We start from the raw sequence: 17,530 nt of genomic DNA on the forward strand, positions 1-17,530 counted from the left end.
GTCAAGTGTGGTAGCCTCTGGGAAAGCCCTTTTTAAACTACAAACCTATTTATAAATTTAAGTTATTCTCATATTTAGGAATGTGCATGTGTAAATGCACATGTGTATGCAAATGTGTAATGCAAATGCAAATGTGTAAAATCAATCACTAGATGTCCTAACCATCAATATAATTACCATCAAGTTGAACTGAGTTAAGGACTCCATGCTGGCACCTTATTTGTTACCCTGTGGCTTCCAAAGATAGGAAAAATTTTCAGTTTTTAGCTAAAGATTCAATATTAACCTCTGTGCTACAAAAAACTGCAGGCCTGTTGAGTTTCCATTGGCTGACAGCCATAGAGGCTAATTATTCTTGAACTGAGCTCCATGTGGGTGCAATTTCCTGGGAGTCTTGGAATTCTATAAAGAAAATAGCAGGGGGAAAAAAGAATTTGCATTCTCCTTACCATGGAGAAATCAAGGTTATTGTATATTCTCTGATTGACCTCAGGGCATTGATAATTGGCTTATCTGTTGTGCAATGAAGAACAGTATTCCTTATAAAAATTTTTTTATGCTTCACTATTTTTCTATGGAATAAAAATGTCACTTTATTAAATCTTTCTGATTCAGCCCATTTTATATTTTCTGATATTTTCTTCTTTCTTAATTAAGAAAGAATGTTTAAAAGATTTAAACATTGAAAAGTAAAGTCACTTTTTTAAAAGTAAAGACTTCCTTGATTTTATCCCAGACTTTTTTTTTAAACCTTAGATGAAATAGAAACTTTTTTTTTTTATTTTTACCTTTCATGAAATGGAAACTTTTTATCCTTTAAAAACTACCAAGGACTGAAAATATTTCTTTCTTAAGTTGACATGCCTCTCACCTTATCTGAAATCCATTTTGGAGTCTCAGCAGGTCTGGTCATCTGCCATAAGTGAAGTGCATTGGCCTCACCTTGTGAGTTTTAAGGCTTTCTTCTTAATAGTCACATATGTTATGGCCATCAGCAAGACAGACTTGACTGCTTCTTTAATGAACAAACACATTTTTCTTTTAAACCACTGGGGTTTGGTTTTTTTTTTTTTTTCTTCTTTCAAATAACTGAAATTTTCTCGACCAATTCAAACAATTCTTTTGAAAAAGCCCATGATCCTTACTTCCCAGAAAGAACTATGACCTTTCCATATTGATCTGCATTTCACTTATTTTAACTTGACAGTATCCTTTACAAAAAGAAAGGAGGCTTTTTTTTTGAGTCAGACTTATCTCTATCTTCTAAATTGCATAATCCATCTAATTTCAGACCCATCCATTTAAATCAGTTTTTCCATTGGTTATAAGAGGATAAGGATTTCACCAACCAATGAACAAATAAATTTAGCATTTATCTTTCTTGGACTTCTTTAGGAACTGTCTAGATGCTCGTGGAGATCATCAAATTGAACTATTTGTATTGGACTAAAAGCATATTCACACCAAAACACTTAAGAATTATTTCAATTGATGCAAAAGAGACAGCTGGAAAAACTATTTTTTTAAGAATTAAAAAAAAAAGAAAAATATACAAAGAACAAGGAGTTACTGAACATGAAAATCCTAATTGATTTCTTCCTATTTAATTTGAAATGGCGATGCAGATGCTTTGGTTTCTAGTTTCTAGTTACATTTAAACTCCCACTTCCTGGATTTTGTAAGGTAAAAAGTAAGTTTATTCACCTTTCTTCCATGTATCTTCATACATATTACTTTAGCCCAAAATATTTCCATGGGTTACATAGGATAGGTTTTGTTATTTGACTCAGGAAACTTAAGTGAACTGTTTTTAAGGCATCCAAATAACTGATGAGAAAGATAAAACTAGGAACTTTGTTATTCTTAATTTTTATCCATTATCATATACACTATACCACAATTCCAGAAAACATTATTTTCATGAAGCCAGAAATAACAAAATATTTTTGTGTGTTCAGAAAATTAAAAGTCTTATTTGCTCTCATTTTCAGCAGTAAAAGTATTACCATAGGTTGAATATAAAACAATTCATGATAAATCTGGAAATATATATAGACGAGTTGTATATGTTTAACATATTACTTGCTGTCTAGGGAAGTAGGTGGGGGGAAGAAAAGTAGAAAAATTGGGAACACAAGGTTTTGCAAGGATGAATATTGAAAACTATCCCTGTATATATTTTGAAAATAAAAACTTTTTAAATATAAAACAACAAATTATATAGTTGTTTTTAAAAATATCGTTTTAGTCAAATTTGTCAAGAGGATAATTAAATGTTAACATTTGGCTAAAAGAATCATATATTATTTCACTTTTTAAAGATAATCCATTCCTAAAGTTTCATGGGCTTTATATAAGATATGCCAGATGAGAAATAAGAACAAGACAGCCATTGGATAGCCTGTGTGCTTCAGAGTTACTCATGGTATGTCAAGGGAAAGTCACTACTTTTTTTTTTTTTTTTTAGTATGTGCTACTTGAAATGTTTTTACATGATTGCAGAGAACAGATTCACATTGAATGAGAAACATTAAATAAGTTGCAATTTTTATCAGTGGGAAGATATATCTAAGAAATAAGTAGGATAACAATTTTTTTAAAATCACTTGCATTTCTGAGGCCATAATATTGTTTTTCTTCCATGTTCTATATCTAAAGAGAAGATTTTAGAAGCAAATATTGAACTAGTTCAAAATAATTCCTTAAGAATACTTGCTCAAAAATTACAGACAACTTTTCACACAAATTAAGTCTGATCTAACCAATTGGAAAAATATTAAATGTTCTTGGATAGGGCGAGCAAATATAATAAAGATGACAATATTACCTAAACTAATCTATTTATTTAGCACTATACCAATCAGACTCCCAAAAAACTATTTTAATGACCTAGAAAAAATAACAACAAAATTCATATGGAAAAACAAAAGGTAAAGAATTTCAAGGGAATTAATGAAAAAAAATCAAAAGAAGGTGGCTTAGCTGTACCAGATCTAAAATTATATTATAGAGCAGCAGTTACCAAAACTATTTGGTATTGGCTAAGGAATAGATTAGTTGATCAGTGGAATAGGTTAGGTTCAAGGGATAAAACAGTCAACAACTATAGCAACCTAGTCTTTGACAAACCCAAGGACCCCAGCTTTTGGGATAAGAACTTACTGTTTGATAAAAATTGCTGGGAAAATTGGAAACTAATATGGCAGAAACTAGGCATTGATCCACACTTAACACCGTACACCAAGATAAAATCAAAATGGGTTCATGACCTAGGCATAAAGAATGAAATTATTAATAAATTAGAGGAACACAGGATAGTTTACCTCTCAGACCTGTGGAAGGGGAAGGTCTTTATGACCAAAGAACTAGAGATCATTACTGATCACAAAATAGAAAAATTTGATTATACCAAACTGAAAAGTTTTTGTACAAACAAAACTAATGCAGACAAGATTAGAAGAGAAGCAATAAACTGGGAAAATATGTTTACAGTCAAAGGTTCTGATAAAGGCCTCATTTCCAAAATATATAGAGAATTAACTCTAATTTATATAAAAAAAAAAAAAGCCATTCTCCAATTGAAAAATGGTCAAAGGATATGAACAGACAATTCTCAGATGAAGAAAGTGAAACTATTTCTAGTCATATGAAAAGATGCTCCAAGTCATTATTAATCAGAGAAATGCAAATTAAGACAACTCTAAGATACCACTACACACCTGTCAGATTGGCTAAGATGACAGGAAAAAATAATGATGATTGTTGGAGGGGATGTGGGAAAACTGGGACATTGATGCATTGTTGGTGGAGTTGTGAACGAATCCAACCATTTTGGAGAGTAGTTTGGAACTATGCTTAAAAAGTTATCAAACTGTGCATACCCTTTGATCCAGCAGTGTTACTACTGGGATTATATCCCAAAGAGATTATAAAGAAGAGAAAGGGACCTGTATGTGCACGAATGTTTGTGGCAGCCCTTTTTGTAGTGGCTAGAAACTGGAAACTGAATGGATGTCCATCAGTTGGAGAATGGCTGAATAAATTGTGGTATATGAATATTATGGAATATTACTGTTCTGTAAGAAATGACCAACAGGATGATTTCAGAAAGGCCTGGAGAGACTTACATGAACTGATGTTGAGTGAAATGAGCAGGACCAGGAGATCATTATATACTTCAACAACAATACTATATGATGACCAGTTCTGATGGACCTGGCCATCCTTAGCAACAAGATCAACCAAATCATTTCCAATGGAGCAGTAATGAACTGAACCAGCTATGCTCAGAGAAAGAACTCTGGGAGATGACTAAAAACCATTACATTGAATTCCCAATCCCTATATTTATGCCCACATGCATTTTGATTTCCTTCACAAGCTAATTGTACAATATTTCAGAGTCTGATACTTTTTGTACAGCAAAATAACATTTTGGTCATGTATACTTATTGTGTATCTAATTTATATTTTAATGTACTTAACATCTACTGGTCATCCTGCCATCTAGGGGAGAGGGTTGGGGGGTAAGAGGTGAAAAATTGGAACAAGAGGTTTGGCAATTGTTAATGCTGTAAAGTTACCCATGCATATATCCAGTAAATAAAAGGCTATTAAATAAAAATAAATAAATAAATAAATAAAAAAAAAGAATACTTACTCAATCTATTTCAATGTTGTAGGAAAGAGGTTTTTTTTTTTTTTTTTGTGTGTGTGTGTGTGTGTGTGTGTGTTTCCTTTTCTTTTCTTTTCCTTACATGACAATATTCAGAGTAGTTGATTTTCCTATATCCCAGAACAGAAGTTATGAAAAAGGAGGGAAAGTATATTATAATCTAAAGAAATTATTCAAATTCTGGTAAGGTTTATATGCAGAGACAGTATTTTTTTTTTTTTTTATTTGACTTGTGATTCCTTGCTACAGAGAACTCCCAGGGGAGGACATTCTCTTTTCTGGAGTAGATAGGAACTTACATGTTAGTATATAAGAATGGTCCTGAAAGGTTAATTAACATGTTCAGTGTCTAGATAAGGCCTAACTTAGATTAGTCCTCTGGTAGATATTAGAAAGAAATAAGACTTCTAATTCATTTAACATTATTAAAAAATAGGAGGTCTATTTAGCCAATATTTAGAAAGGACATTCAGAAAAGAGAAGGGAGGTTCACTTGATTCAAACAAGTATGCCTCTCTTTCATTGATGTTGGTCATTCTTGCTTGTTTGTAGTCAAAAGCTGGAGGGAAAAAATCTATACTCCCATGTCCTGAGTATTTTATACCAAGGAATATTTATCAACATCCCAAGCCTTAATCTCCTGGTCCAATAAGTCTCAAAGACAATACTAATACCTTTTAAGCAAAAATACCTTGTATGGTGGTGAGAGAGCTTAGGATAATATTATTGTCACACCCAGAATCCCTCAGCCAGTATGAGTAAAAGAGAGATTTATGTACTAGATAAAGTGTTGCCTTTACAGTCAGAAAGACCTGGAAGTTGAACTTTATTACAGAAATGATAATCATCAAGAGAAAAGAGTTCTTATCTGATAGCTTTGTAGAGTTCCAATCTCTGTTCATTCATTTTTTTTTTAAATCATGTGATTTAGATCTGAAAAGTATCTTAGAGGTCATCTAACCTAATTTCTTCATTCAGATACTAAGGAAAATGAATCCCAGAAAGGAGTATCAACAATTAAATAGAGGATTAATGTCAGAGAAAATTTATAACTTAGGCACTCTTACTCCAAATCCAAATGTATTTTTTGTACTTTTACTATGCAATTTCATGGTATATTTAACAAGATGTGATACTGGATAGAGAACAAGATCTAGCTTCAAGATCGCTTGATTTCAATTCTAGCTTCATCTTCAGATGCTTCATAGCATTAGTAGTCTCTTTATGTCTGTATCAGTTTCCTTATTTGTAAACTGGGAATTTCTTCTATAAAATGGAGATAATAATAGCAGCTATTATATGTATTTATTATAGCATTTAGGTTGGTAGAAGAATAAAAATTAGCTAATATTTATAAAATGCTTCGCATATCTTAAAATACCATATAAATGCTTGTAGTTTATGTTTATTATTATTGCCTCCACTAGCCAAATCAACAAGGATGCTCTCAGGAATCCTCTGACAACAATTAAGGTACCCAAGGGGAACTAAAATGATTTTAAATGAGGAAGGGCATAGAAAGGGAAGAAGCATTTATTAAGTTTCTACTATGTGGAAGGTATTGTATTATGTGCTTTTTATAAATATTTGATTCTCACAACAATCATGAAGGATAGATACTATTATTACCTCCATTTTACATACGAGGAAATTGGGGAAAGAAACATTAATCTACATGCCCAAAGTCACAATACTAGTAAGTATTTGAGGCTGAAATTGACCTTAAATCTTTTTGATTCCAAGTCCAGTGATATCTCCATTATACTATCAATTGCTATCAACAGTTAACAAACTATCAAAAAATATACAGTGTAGAACAGACTAGCAAGAAGTAGAGAATTGAATGTGCTAAGTCAGTAGAATCACCTTTCTGCAATGTTCTAATAAAACTTTTCTTTTTCTCTCAAATAAATTGCGGTAGCAAGTAGGGAATTTTAGTGGAATGTTTAATACAAAGATTTTTTTTTTTAGGTTTTTAGGTAGTAGAACAAACCAACAAAAGTATGACACACAGTCAAATAATATGGATACTTTGTATCACAGGTATCTTTCAAAGTAACATTTAAATGACTAAAATCACTATTATACAAAATATATTGGGAGATTAGAAGTGAGGAATGAAAGGAAAACCTTTTAAACACTGACATTTTATTTAAACTTTTTAATGGCCCTTTAAAAATACTTTATATACATTTCTGCCTTAGGAAAAGGTATAATGAGTAAAGCAATTTTTTATACTTTAATTTCTATATTATAATATTAAACATCACTTATTGCTTTTTGCTACAGATATAGAAATCAGAGTACATTGGGTAATGACCCTATCTATCTATCTATCTATCTATACTAACATGTCCATTCTTTAATACTTTCTCTATTGTCCTTCTTTCACATTATTTGTCTCCTTTCCATAACTGTCTTAAAGTGTGGCTATTGAATAACATTCTGTGTATTATATAATGTAGAGAAGACTCAAAATTAGGTGTTCCTGATTCTAGGCTCTAGATGAACAAAGGAATTTGCATTCAATTTGCCCTATTCCTCAATATTGTTCCATTTTTCTTGAGTGCTTATGTCCAACTGAGACAGCCATGATAATTATCAGGCCCCTTGTAGAGAGAGATAGAATGAACATTCAAGGTCTAGTTTTCAAATGTAAGGCTCCTGAGCCATCACATCATCTTGACTTTTGTCCTACCATTAGACTTCTATGATTCAGGAAGAGAGAGTAAGGCTGAAGACTTTCAACAACTCTGCCACACTTAAATATAATTCATACACATTTCATCAATTATGATGTCATTGTTCTTTGAAAATGAAGAATGAACAATAGCAGCAAGAATAAAAACCACAACGGTTTTTGAAAAGTAAATGCAGATGCTCACCCATCACAGTTTTGTAATATTTTAACATATGAATACTTGAAAGATGCATGAATTTATCCATATTGTAATTCCAATATGGTACCAACATATATCATAAGTATCCCCTCTCTACCTTTGCTGCTAGCTTCCTTTTACAACGATTCAAAATCCCACTCAAATGTCACCTCTTTCAGGAACTATTCATTTATATTAGTCATGTTTTTTGCCCTCCAAACATATTTATTATTTTCCCAATTTTCTGAGTAATTTATTCCTAATGTTTTCTATTATATTTATTTGTATTTTTATTTTATTCCTTTATTAGCACAAAAGTAAATATTCACAATCCTTGTGCCTCATCTACCTTTTTCTCCTTGAATATTTGGCATAGTATTGTATGTATATATATATATATATATATATATACACGTTTTTAATAAATGTTTGTTTCCTTCAATGGTTGGTATAAGCAATACATTGTCCTGTATTCCTCACAGGTTTCCTAAAAGAATATAATCACTTGCCGGTCAGGATTCTCAAGATAAGACTTCCTGAACATAATTCATTCCTTACACAACAGACAGATACATAGGCTGCTTGTTGTTTTGTTATTCAGTCATTTCAGTCATGTCCCATTCCTCATCACCTTGTTTGGTGCTTTCTTAGCAAACATCTTAAAGTGGTTTTCCAATTCCAAATGAAAAAATTGAGGCAGAGTGAAGTGACTTGTTCAGAGTCACAAAGATGTCTGAGGCTGGATTTGAACTCATATCTTCTTTACTCTTTATTTACTCTATACATTCTATTTACTATAACACCTAGCTACTCCAGGATATTGCTGTTCCTGAATTCAAAGCCCGAAAGCCCTATCATTTTCTAGTACCCTATGAAGACTATGCTCTATTAATATGTTTTTTATTTTTTTGAGAATCCAGTGTTATGCCCATAACTTGATGTACTACTTGAACACTACTTTAGTGTACAGTTTGATAATGAAGAGTAAAACACATTTCATCTCTCAATGTCTGAATGAATACAACATACAGGATTTTTTTCCTCAGCAGCAATACTAGATGACATTGAAGAAAGTATTTTCTAAATCTGCTTCTAGTCAAGCTGTTGAAAATATTTCATAAAAAGGTTAACTTTAACTTGAGAGAAGGAAGGTCATATTCTTTTTTGAACATGAGAGCAATTTCCACCACAGTGTCCTTTAAAGGAGAAAAGTTTCAACAAGTGAAAATGCTTTGAAAGCAAATTCTCTAATCAGATTTTTATAAAGAGATATCCTCTGTTCCACAACTTTACCAGGCAGTTGCATGCCAACTGGTAATAGAGCTCCCTCCAAAGAAAAATGAAATATCCATCACATCAGGCTTCAGAAAGGTATACAAATGAATCTGGTTTTGTTTAGTGCTGATTTTTTTTTTTTTTTTTTTGCCCCTCAGAAATACTGATTTATGCAACTGTCAGGTCTAGATGCATGCAACACAACTTTCTCAGATTGAATCCCATTGATTTTCTATAACAATGTCAAGCATTCAATGCTTCACAGCAGCAGTGGGGTTGTAATAAATAATCCCTTCAGAAAGAAAGTGATTCTTCTCTTCTTAAATACATAAGTGAACATCTTGTTCCCATGCTCTTTCTATCTGTGAAAGTGAAAGCTTTATGGGCAGTTCCATTTGAGAATCTCCATAATCCCTATTCATTTTGGATATTCATTTTGGATAACAAGCTTTGTTTTCCTTGTGACCTTCTTTTCACTGTCACCTCTGAGACAACTGTGAGAATTGCCTGTCATTCTGGTTATGAAATGGTCAGAGATGTAAAGAGCAAAATAAATGCTTGCAAATTCTGCTTTGAATAATTAGTGGTAATGAGAGATAATAGGGGCAGCTGAAAGGCACAAAAGTAGTTCTAAAAGATATACTTTTGAATGAAAGGTTTGCCTTTGAGAGGTACAGTAAGCTTAGAACAAGCACCACATACATAGATTAATATTTCTAATGAGTTCTGCTCTGTTTCTGATCTCCTGCCAGTCATAATCTTCCCCATGATAGTATTAGTTCTGGTTATTTGAATTTTGAATTTATTGGCTGAGATTTTCATTTGCAAATTTTAGTTTTATGAGTTTAACATTTATATAAATTTATTGTTTTATTATTGATTTTTCCAGCCATTTATCATTCCATTTTTTAAATACAATCCACATAATTTAAAGTTAGTAAATAATTTAATTTCCATGAAGATATCTTTTTGGTACTTCCCAAAGTGATTTTAAAAGACTGTTTGCCACAATATAATATCACACTAACACTTATATGAAGTGACACACTATTTTCATTTAAATGTTTCCCAGTAGAAAGCAATTCAAAATCCAAATATATTCAATTGATGTGTAACTAACACTGTGTGAAGTACATTTCATTTCAGTAGGACAAACTAAGATATCAAAAAAAAAAAAAAATGGCAGTAGAATACAAAGACTCCATCCACATTCACATTTATATATTGCATATAAAGTTCACATTTGCTTGGGGCCATATTGCCCAAATTATTACTTTTAATATAAAGAAATAAATTTATCTATTCCTGCTATCTTTTAATGCAAAATAAGTATATTGATTACACAAATATCTATTGAGTACATGCCCCCGCCCCCACCCCCAGAATGCTTTGCTGAGTGTTTTGGAACCTTAAAAAAAAATCAACCCTTTATATGACATAGCATCTCTGCTCTCATGTAGCTAATAATCTAAAAGTCACATTTAGATAAAACGCATATGGCAACTTCCATAAAAAGGTCTGTTATAGTTATTCTTTTCTTTGTTTTCCTGTACCTACTATGCTTGGCTACACCCTCTTCCTATCATTTCTGAATTATTTCCATGGATTCCTAACTAGTTTTTCAGGTGATTTTTTCATTTTACATGCTCAATTACCTTTTAGAAGTGATGTTTTAATCTTAAATTGTAATTCAACAAGTGTTAAGAGTGCACTATTTGTTAGGTTAGCAAGGTGGTACAGTGAATAGAGGGTTGGAATGAAGACTCATTTCTTGAATTCAAATCTGACCTCAGACCTCAGGGCAAATCACCCTTTGCCAAGAAAATTAGAAATGGAGCCACAAAAAAGTCAGGCATGACTGAAATGATTGAACAACAACAAAGTTGACACAAGAGAATTCCAAATTGTTCGATCTGGCATTCATTTCTGCTCCTAAACTCTATTCTTTGTCTCGGAACACATATTTTTGCTTCTTTAATATTCTTTCTACCTGGATATCCAAATTTGTTGTAGCACCAATTTAAATCATGACCTTCTTAAGACTTAGTTCAAGTTCAGATTCACCTGAAAATTTTTATTTCTAATAGTAAGAAACCTCTGCAGAAAACCATCTTTTCCTCAGTTAGTCTGGATGCAAGCCAATTCAGCAAACATTTGTTAAGCATCTATCTATAAGGCACTATGGTAGGTCTAAGGCATATGAAGAGAGAAAAGCAATCCCTCTTTTCATGGAACTTACATTGTATTTGAAAGTGAAGAAGTAACTGCCTACTATGAAAAAAAACCAGAATAATTTTTAAAATTATCTCAATTGAAAGTATTAATAGCTTAGAGATAGTGAATACCCTTATACAGGAAATAGTATTTGGAAGTAGTATTTTGATGGAAGCTAGAGATCCTAAAAAACAGAGATGAGTAGGGAAAACATTCCTCTCAGATTAAAAAAGAGAGAGATAAGAGATAAAATATTCTTTGTGGGGATCCACTTGCATGTCAGTTTAAAATATATTTAGAGGAATTATGTGAAGAGTGGAAAGGTAGACAAAAGCCAGATTGAGAGATTTTCTACCTCCTCTCTCCTTCCCTTCCTTCCTTCTTTTTTTCCTTCCTTCCTTCCTTTCTTTCTTCCTTCCTTCCTTCCTTCCTTCCTTCCTTCCTTCCTTCCTTCCTTCCTCTCTCCCTTTCTCCCTATCTTCCTTCTCTCCCCCCTCCTCTATTGTTCTGAAAGAAAAAAAAAATTAATGAGAAATTGAATAAGGGAATGAAGGAGAAAGGGAGTTTTTGCTTGTGCTTTTTTTTTTTTTTTTTTTAATAATAAAGGAAAGGTGATAAGGTGCCACGCTAGGCTAAAATAATAAGGAAAAATAAAAACAAAAACAAAACTGGGACAGTAATAAACAAAATTGGGACAGTAATAAGAATTTCTGTTTTATTGTGGTTTTTTTCCACTTATCCTACCCAATATCTTATCTTCTATTGACCTTCCTTCATTCTCTTAGTAGTGGTTTTTTTAACCCACCCCACCCACTACCTTATCTTCTATTACCCCTCTTCACTGTTACCTTTTTTCCTAACATTTTTGCCCTCCCTTCTAATCAACTTCTTCCCTTTCTTTCCTCTTTCTCCTCCTACTTATTTGTAAGGTTAGATAAATTTCTATATCCAACTGAATGATCATTAGCTAAAAGAGATGAGATCAATTCCCCTTTCTTCTTTCTCTCCAGTGTAATAGATCTTTTGTGCATCTTCATATGATTTAATTTGTCCCATTATATCTCCCCTTTCCTCTACTTCCAGTACATATCTTTTTCTACTTCTTAATATTTTTCTTTCTCTGTTTTCAACCTACCTGGTTTAGGTATCAGTACCATGGCTGTGTCATAGAAGGAATTTGGTAGGACTCCTTCATTCCCTATTTTATCAAATAATTTACATAGCATTGGGGCAATTGTTCTTTAAATGTTTGGTAAAATTCACATGTAAATCCATCTGGTCCTGGGGATTTTTTCTTAGGGAGTTGTTTAATTGCCTGTTCTATTTCTTTTTCTGAAATGGGACTATTCAAGCAATTTACTTCTTCCTCTGTTAGTCTGGGAAGTCTGTATTTTTGGAGGTAGTCATCCATTTCACTTAGGTTATCAAATTTATTGGCATAAAGTTGAGCAAAATAACTCCTTATTATTTCTCTAATTTCCTCTTCATTGGTGGAAAATTCTCCCTTTTCATTTTAAGACTATAATTTCATTTTCCTCCCTCCTTTTTAATCAGATTTACCAAAGGCTTATCTATTTTATTGGTTTTCATAGAACCAACTCTTAGTTTTATTAATTAGTTCAATAGTTTTTTTTACTTTCAATATTTTAATTTCTCTTTTAATTTTGAATTTCAAATTTAAGTATTTGATTGGGGTTTTTAATTTGGTCTTTTTAGTTTTTTTTTATTTGTAGAATTCATTAATCTTTTCTTTCTCTATTTTATTTAAATAAGCCTCTAAGGATATAAAATTCCCTCTTATTACCACTTTGGTGTATCCATAAATATTAATTTGACGTTTCATCATTGTCATTATCTTGGGTGAAATTATTAATTGTATCTATAATTTGCTCTTCACCAATCATTCTTTAAGATGAGATTGTTTAGTTTCAATTACTTTTTGGTCTATTTCCCCTAACTTTTTGTTGAATGAGTTTTATTGCATCATGATCTGAAAAAAGCATTTACTTTCTGCTTTCTTGCATTTAATTTAGGTCTTTATGTCTAATATATGGTCAATTTTTGAATAGGTTCCATGAACTGTAGAAGAAAGTATATTCCTTTCTATCTCCATTAATTTCTCAAAGATATAACATACCTAATTTTCTATATTCTATTTACTTCTTATTTATTTCTTATTTGTTTTGTGGATTATTTGTCTAATTCTGGCGTGCAAAGGTTGAGATCTCCCATTATTACAGTTTTGTTGTCTATTTTTTTCTTAACTCCTTAACTTCTCCTTTAGGAAGTTGGATGCCATACCACTTGGTGCATATATGTTTAATTTGATATTTGCTTCATTTTTTGCCCTTTGGCAGGATGTAGTTACCTTCCTTATCTCTTTTAGTTAGATCAATTTTTGCTTTTGGCAGTTTGAGATAGGATGGCTACCCTCCTTTTGACTTACCAGAAGCATAATAGATTTTGCTCAGCCTTTCCTTTCTCTTATGTATCTCCCTGCTTTAAATGTGTTTCTTGTAAACAACATATTGTAGGGTTCTGACTTTTGATCCAATCTGCTATATGCCTCCTTTTTATGGGGGAGTTCATCCCATTCACATTTATGGTTAGAATGACTAATCTGTTTCTGCCATCCTTATAACCCCAGTTATGCTTTACTTTTTGTTGCCTCCCCAACCCTCTTTCCCCTTTTGAACTTATGTCCACTTGTATCCAGTCTTACCCTCTTTAATCCCTCCGCCACTCCTTTGGATATTTGTCCCTTCCTTCCCTTTGCTCTTTTCTTTTCCTTTTCCTCACCCTGTTTTTAATGAGGCGGGAGAGAATTTTCTCTATACAAATGTCAATTATTTTTTCTTTGAGGCCAACTCTGATAAGGTAAGATTCACCATGTTCCTCTCCCTCTCTAAATTCCCTCAGATTGATAAGTTTCCTTTGCTCTTTGTGGGATGTGGTTTCCCTCTTTTATCCCTCCTTCCCACCTTTTCTGCCATCATCCCTTTTCCATATCTCTTCCCTTTTTGTTATATCAGTACAATCAAATTATACATGTATTCCTTTGTATATCCACAACAAATACAATTCTCAAAGGTTATTTTACCTTTTCTGCATCTCTTTTTGGGTTCTTGGTTGGAATCAAATCTTTTTGTTTAGTTCTTTTTTCTTAGGAAACAAATGGAATTCATTTTGTTTCATTAAATTCCATCTTCTTCCGGAAGAAAATGCTCCAGCTTAGGGTAGTTTATTCTTGGATGCATCCCAAGTTCTTGTGCCTTTCGAGATATCATTTCCAGGCCTTGTTCCTTAATGTGGGCAGCCGGATCTTGGGTGATCCTTATTGTGGCACCTCGGTATTTAAATGTTTTTTTGGCTGCTTGTAAAATTTTCCTTAATCGATGGTTCTGAAATTTGGCCACTTTTCCTTGGGGTTTTATTTTAGGGTTTCTTTCAGAAGATGTTCATAGATTCTTTCAATGCCTATTTTAACTTCAATTCTATTACATCTGGGCAGTTCTCTTTGATGATTTCTTGTAAAATAGTATCTAGGCTCTTTTTTTTCAATCATAGCTTTCAGGAAAGTCCAATAATCCTCGGATTATCTCTCCTAGATCTATTTTCCAAGTCTGTCATTTTGCAAGTAGATAATTCATGGTTTTTTTCCAGTTTATCATTTTTTTGTTTTGTGACTGGTTCTTGCTGTCTCAATGAATCATTAGTTTCTATTTGTTCAGTTCTAATTTTTAAAAATTATTTTCTTCATTAGCTTTTTTACTTCTTTCTGTACATGTCCAATTGAGTTTTTAAATGTATTGTTTTGGTCTGTGGAATTTTTTCCATTTCACTAATTTTTTTTTTAGTGAATTATTTTCTTTCAATTCACAGATCCTACTTTCTTGTGAGTTCTTTGTCTTTTCCAATTCGCAAATCCTACTTTCTAGTGAATTCTTTATTTTTCCAATTCACCAATTTTGTTTCCCTGCACTTCCTGGGAATTTTTTAACTTTTCCAATTCATATTTCAGGAAGTTGTTGTTGCTCTCTTGTAAGGCTTCTCTTTTCTTTCCCCATTTATCTTCTAACTCTCTTTTGCGACTTTTAATGGTCTCTTCTATGAGAGCATTATGTAAAGGAGGACAGTCTGATGCATTTTTGCTGTTTGAGGTCTCTTCAGGTTTGCTGACCTTCTCTTTTTCTGCATAGAAGCTGTCGTTCCTTCTTTTCATCTTTTTATTCATGTTTTAAAGCCTTTAGGGTATGCCTCCTAGGCAAGGGGGTGACCAGCTTCCTCTGCAGAACAGGGAGAGATGTACACCGATTTCCGGCTCCGAGGTATGGGAGTGCTCTGAGTAAGAGTTTTCCCTTCCCCCAACAGGAAGTGGATTCAGCACTGGCCGAGCTAGTGAAGTGCCCTGTAAGGCTGTGTGGGTTAGCGATGGCCCAAGGCTAGAGACTAAGGGGTGAAAGTGTCACTGCCCCAGGCCGGAGCCTCTTGTGGGACTGTGAGTATTAGCAGCTGACTGCAGACTGCCAATTCCACCGAATTCTGCCCCAGCGTCTCTGATGCAAATGGGCCCTGGAAAGGCTAACCCGGGCTGTGTCCTCCTGTAGTGCAGGATCGCAACTGCCCCAAGGAAAAGCCCATACTGCGAGTTGGGGCTGCGAGCTTGTGCTGAGATCTGTGCTTTCACTTTCGGTTTGAGACTCTCCTGGGAACCTAATTTCTCACCCAGTTTGTGCTGATCTCCCCCCTGCCCCCGGAACCAACCTTTTTTGGCGAGACTGCAGATTTTCTTCGGCTGGTGAGTTGTTCTACTTTATCTTTACGAATTGTAGCAGTCAAGACTATTTTTGAGGCTCGATATAATATTGATAGAGAGGGTAAGAGAAGAGCTTAGAAAGTCACGTGTGCCTTCTCCGCCATCTTGGCTCCGCCCCCCAACATATCTTTTCTTATAGCATAGTACGATTCCATTACTTGTTTGTCATTCCCCAGTTGATGGATGTTCCTACAATGTCCACATAAAGAGAATTGTTATAAACATTTTAGAGCATATTACACAATCCCTGATTATATTTTACCCATCAAAGGTTCTAATGTCAGAGAATTTCTTGTAATGTAAAATGTCAGTATCTTGCCTATGACATGTGCACAGATATTTGCAAATTTTTACATTTTAAATATTATTTATATTTACATTTTTTTCCTTTATTAAAGCTTTTTTATTTTTCAAAGGATATGCGTGGACAATTCTTCAACATTAGCCCTTGCAAAACCTTGTGCTCCAATTTCCCCCCATCTTTCCCACCCCAAAATCCCCCAGATGGCAAGTAGTCCAATATATGTTAAACATGGTAGAAATATATGTTAAAACCAAAATATGTATACTTAGTAATAGGATTATCTTGCTGCATATTTATGAATATTATTAAATACATTTATAAATATTACTAAATATTTTACTAGTTGATAAAAGGATAAACTTTAAAGGACAGATTTTAATGATAAGTTCAGTAGACATGGTAAAAATGAAACAATTAAAATTCAGCAGCTCTGAGTTTGGTTCTGGCTCTATTGCTTATGAGTGGTATTATGTGAAAATCTCTTTATCTTCCAGGGCTTTCAGATAGTAATATGTCTACTACCTTGCTATGAATATTGAAGGAAGTATGTCATTAAATAATGCATTGTAATTTTAAAGTAATATGCAATATTAGATAATCATATAAATACATTTGTGACGAAATTTGACTCAATCACTTTTCTCAAAAAACGTAAAACTTTTGAAAATGAATTTTGGAGGAGTCCTCATTAATAATTGTATTACTTTCCCCCTCAGAAACTATGCAATGTAGTAAAATCAACCTTGCTATTTTTTTCCTCTTATATTTCTTTTAAATGCTCTCCCTATGATCAGCCTCTCCTGTTTTCATCCATCCTCCATAATACAGCTGCAAAATTTATAATTCTAAAACATCCCATTTTTGTGTTTTCTAGTGGGTATAAAATAGTCCTGATTTATTTGGATTTACTTTCCTTTACATGTGAAGGTCTTTCTCATGGTACCTAGCAGAATTTCTTTTTGTCATAGATAATTAAATTTAACCATACTTTATCTTGGGATTTGGAGCATGGACTAGAGAATTCTCAAGGACTCTTTTTGATTCATGCTTTATTACTTACATTCAGAATTTCTACACAATTTTCTTATTTTTTTTCCTGCATTAATGTCTTGAAATTTTGTCAATTTATTATGCTTTTCAGGGAATCTTATGATCCTAAAGCTGTTTTTACATACTCTGTTATCAGTATCAATGGTTTCTACTTAATAGAGATAATGCATTCTTCAAACATTGCTCCTTTTGTTTTACTCTTTCCAGATTGTACTTTACTTCAATATATTTATATCCCAATTTATTGTTCTCAACTTCACTTTGGAAAGACTGCAACAGCAGATTAAAACTTTTCTATTCTACTAATTATTTCTTCT

Source organism: Sarcophilus harrisii, chromosome 3 (assembly GCF_902635505.1).
Source record: "Sarcophilus harrisii chromosome 3, mSarHar1.11, whole genome shotgun sequence".
NCBI classification, from domain to species: Eukaryota; Metazoa; Chordata; class Mammalia; order Dasyuromorphia; family Dasyuridae; genus Sarcophilus; species Sarcophilus harrisii.